This window comes from Pongo pygmaeus, chromosome 1 (genome assembly GCF_028885625.2).
Source record: "Pongo pygmaeus isolate AG05252 chromosome 1, NHGRI_mPonPyg2-v2.0_pri, whole genome shotgun sequence".
In the NCBI taxonomy this organism is placed as follows: domain Eukaryota; kingdom Metazoa; phylum Chordata; class Mammalia; order Primates; family Hominidae; genus Pongo; species Pongo pygmaeus.
This window is the reverse complement of record NC_072373.2, coordinates 227,432,359-227,437,323: the sequence shown is the minus strand read 5'-3', so window position 1 is coordinate 227,437,323 and position 4,965 is coordinate 227,432,359.

Genomic DNA, 4,965 nt, shown 5'->3' with positions numbered 1-4,965 from the left:
TATTTACAAAGAAAGATAAAAAGAAACTAGTAAGTAGGGGAGAGAGTAATAAAAGAAGTTTTGGCTATGAAGATGTATTTTTGGTAAGGATATGAAGAAAAGAAAATAATTTTATATAAGAAAGGATATTATGTGGTAAATTCTTATCCTAAAGTAAAATGACTAGAAAAGAGAGAAGTATCAGACAAGTCAGAAAGTCCAAACATGTTGTAGATGGTCAGTGTAGGTTGTGATAAGGTTTGTAAAAGGCAATTACCTGAGACTGGGTAATTTATTTATTTATTTTTATTTATTTATTTATTTTTTATTTTTGAGATGGAGTCTCGCTCTGTCGCCCAGGCTGGAGTGCAGTGACACGATCTTGGCTCACTGTAAGCTCCGCCTCCTGGGTTCATGCCATTCTCCTGCCTCAGCCTCCCAAGTAGCTAGGACTACAGGCGCCCGCCACCATGCCTGGCTAATTTTTTTTTTTTTTTGTATTTTTAGTAGAAACGGGGTTTCACCATGTTAGCCAGGATGGTCTCGATCTCCTGACCTCTTGATCAGCCTGCCTCAGCCTCCCAAAGTGCTGGGATTACAGGCGTGAGCCACTGTGCCCGGCCGAGACTGGGTAATTTATAAAGAGGTTTGATTGGCTCAAGGTTCTGCAGGCTGTGAAGGAAGTATGGCCATGAGCATCTTCTTGGGGAGGCTTCAGGGAGCTTTTACTCAGGGTGGAGGCAAAGCAGGAGCTAGAGAGTGAGAGGGAGGTGCCACACACTTTCAAACAACCAGATCTCATGATAACTATCATCAGGACAGGACCAAGGGGATGGTGCTAACCTCTTCATGAGAAATCCGCCCCCATGATCCAGTCACCTCCCACCAGGCCCCTCCTCCAACATTGAGGATTACATTTCATTATGAGATGTGGGCAGGGACACAGATCCAAACCATATCAAACTCACCACTGCACTCCAGCCTGGGTGGCAGAGCCCAGCAGACTCCCAGAGTTGAGGAGACAGCTGAGAAGCCAAGGTCAGAGTGGCTAGGGTCAGGGGACAGGGCACCCTTAGCTTGAGTGCCTCCACTGAGCACCGGCCACTCTCTTCTTATGGGGCAACTCCCAGCACTGGACACTGTTTTTTTTGAGATGGAGTCTCACTCTGTCATCCAGGCTGGAGTGTAGTGGTGCAGTCCTGGCTCACTGCAACCTCCACCTCCTGGATTCAAGCAATTCTCCTGCCTCAGCCTCCAACTAGCTGGGATTACTGACACCTGCTACCACACCTGACTGATTTTTGTATTTTTACTAGAGACAGGGTTTCACCATGTTGCCCAGGCTGGTCTCGAACTCCTGACCTCAAGTAATCTGCCTGCCTTGGCCTCCCAAAGTACTGGGATTACAGGTGTGAGCCACCACGCCTGGCCACTGGATGCATTTTAAACAGGACCACTCAGGGCATGTGGTGGCTCACACCTGTAATCCCAGCACTTTGGGAGGCTAAGGTGGGAGGATCAGTTGAGCTCAGGAGTTCCAGACCAGCTTGGGCAACATAGTGAGATTCCCCTGTACAAAAATGTAAAAATTAGCTGGGTGTGGTGGCATGTGCCTGTAGTTCCAGCTACTCAGGAGGCTGAGGCAAGAGGATCAGTTGAGCCCAGGAGGTTGAAGGTTGCAATGAGCTGAGATTGCACCACTGCACTCCAGTCTGGATGACAGAGCAAGACCCTATCTCAAACAATAATAAACAAAGAGGATCAGGTGTCTTAGTCTGCTTGTTATAACAAAATACCTGAGACAGGGTAATTTATAGAAAGCAGAGGTTTCTTTCTAACAGCCGTGGAGGCTGGGAGTCCAAGCATCCTCTGGAGGGAGAGAGGGAAGGCAGGCTGTGTCCTCACAGGGTGGAAGATGGAGGGTGATCCCACACCCAAGACCTCCCAACCACTTTTTTTTTTTGAGATGTAGTTTCACTCTTGTTGCCCAGGCTGGAGTGCAATGGCACGATCACGGCTCACCGCAACCTTCACCTCCCCGGTTCAAGCGATTCTCCTGCCTCAGCCTTCCAAGTAGCTGGGATTACAGGCATGTGCCACCACGCCTGGCTAATTTTGTATTTTTAGTAGAGACGGGGTTTCTCCATGTTGGTCAGGCTAGTCTCGAACTCCCGACCTCAGGTGATCTGCCCGCCTTGGCCTCCCAAAGTGCTGGGATTACAGGCATGAGCCACCGCGCCCAGCCCACTTTTTTTTTTTGAGACAGGGTCTCACTCTGTCACCCAGACTGAGTGCACTGGCATGATCATGGCTCACTTCAGCCACGACCTCCAGGGCTCATGTGATCCTCCTGCCTCCGCTACCCAAATAGGTGGCACTACAGGCACATGCCACCATGCCCAGCTAATTTTTTATTTTTTGTAGAGATGGGGTCTCAGTATGTTGCCCAGGTTGGTTTTGAACTCCTGGACGCCGGTGATCCTCTCATCTCGGTCTCCCAAAGGGCTGTGGGTTTATAGGTGTGAGCCACTGTGTCTGGCCCCAAGTCCTTTGATTGTTGCACAAATCCAACCATGTGGGTAGGGCCTATCGTCAGGCCCCACCTACCTATACTGTGGCACCGGGCAGTGAGTTTCCAGCCTGTGAATTTGCGGGGCACATTCATCTCCCAGCACCAGGCAACAGAATGCTGCCTGACGCTGCTACCTAGAGTAACACAGTGTTGCAGGCTGAAAGAGTGAGGGTTGTGATCAACTCAGTATACCACTGGAGGCGACGTGAGTAAACAGCAAACTGTTTCTCATAAATGCAGAATGTTGGCAAACTGACAAACTGCGTCTGCCACCTAGAAGGAATGCTGAGGACAGTCACACCTCAAGCGCAGTGTTTCTTGTGATTAGGTACATCTGACGCCTGTTAGTAACAATATGAACCTGTGATCAATTAAGCAGCTGACCGATCATTACCTCCTCCTCCCTGCTCTTGCTACCCAATAAATAGGAAGGGCTGTGGAAGCTCGGGCGGTGCCTTTGCTCACTAGAAGCGGGGAGCTCTCTTCTTCTTCCCCGTGTTACCCTTCCTTTAAAATAGTTACTTTTAAGTTTTCATTTCTATGTTTGTCCCCCTTTGTTCAGTCTCATAATGATGGTCTCAAGTAGTAACAGCAGTCTGCCACAACACAGGAGGTGTGAAATCCACATCACAGAGGCAAATGGGTTGCTGAGGACACTGATGTTGGTGATCAAATAGTTTGTGGGGGGCCTGGGCAACATGGTGAGAACCCACCTCTACTATATATATATACAAAAATTAGCTGGGGGTGGTGGCTTGCGCCTGTAGTCCCAGCTACTCAGGAGACTGAGGTGGGAAGACGGCTTGAGCCCCGGAGTCGGAGACTGCAGTGAGTCATGGTAGCACCACTGCACTCCAGCCTGGGCAACAGAGTGAGACCCTGTCTCTGGAATCTAAAAAAAAGGTCCAGGCTGGGCGTAGTGGCTCACGCCTGTAATCCCAGCACTTTGGGAAGCCTGAGGTTGGGAGTTCGAGACCAGCCTGGCCAATATAGTAAAACCCTGTCTCTACTAAAAATACAAAAATTAGCCAGGCGTGGTGGCAGGTGCCTGTAGTCCCAGCTACTCGGGAGGCTGAGGCAGGAGAATCCCTTGAACCCGGAAGGCGGAGGTTGCAGTGAGCCGAGATTGTACCACTGCACTCCAGCCTGGGTGACAGAGTGAGACTCTGTCTCAAAAAAAAAACAACTTCCCCTGGCCCTGCTCCAGGGCTTCATTCTCAGGAAGCACGGATGCCCTGGGAACAGCAGAGTTTGGAAGATGCTCTGGTGGGAGTTTGCAGCTGGGTGGGTGGGCAATGGGGGCTCCCCTGCCTTTGGGCTGCCCACTGCCCTCTGCCAGCTGGGCCCCACCTCAGCTGACCCTCAGAAGTGCTCCCCATTTAGGGGCAGGTGCCTGACACCCTGAGGCCAGCTGTGCAGAGGGCTGGAAAGTGCCTAGAGTGTGTGTCCTCTTCAGTGCACAGCAAAGGGACCCTCAGTTCCATTTTACAGGTGAGGAAACTGAGGCAGAGGCAAGCTGTGGTCAAACACTCCCTGGTAACTGATCCATCAGTGGAGTCAGGATCCCCCATACTACTTTCAAGATCCAGAGAGTGCCAAGGTTCCTCTGGACCAGCACCTTCCTCCCTGCAGTCAGAGGGCAGCGGGGGCAGCTTTGTCCTGCAGCTGTGGCTGTGTGCCTGGCGGCTAACTCTCTACTCTGTTGTTGAGGATGCCAACACCGGCCTTGCATGGTCGTGGTGAGGATTCCGCGGACCCGCCTCCGTCCCGCTGGGTAGTCTAAGGCCACACCTCCCCGCAGGGTAGAGGCTCACAGGCTCAGTGCCCGAGCCCTGGCCATTACCTTCCTCCCACGGCAGCCCACCCAGCTTTCCAATCGAGGGTGCCATAGCCACTGCCCCCGGCTTTGCTGGGCAGTAGGTGGGTGACCACGGTACAGTGCTTAGTTGAAAAGCAAAACAGCCTTGAGGGCTGGTAAAATCCCTCTTTCAAAGGGGGGAAAACCCATGAAGAGACTAGAAAGTATAATCCTCTACTGGGCACAATTAGAGAACTTAGAGAACATTCTGAATTTATTCCACAGGATGAAACTGGTCAATCATTTTCTCTAATCGCCAGGTGGCTTCAGATTGTCCAGTTTCTTCAGCAGTGAACTTGTTTTGACAAATTACTTATTCTAGGGACCAAACCCTCAGGGCAACTTCATATTTGCTGCGTCTTTTTTCAGCAATTTTCAATCTACTTTCTAAGGTTTCAGGGCTGGGCTACACTTCCATGTTTATTAAAGTAAATGTAATTGACAAATTACTTTTTAATTGTAATGTTGAAATAAAGTGACAAAACATTTAGTGATCTTTTTATTATATTAATATACTCAGGGTGAATTAACCCTTAAGCCCTAAAACAACAACAAA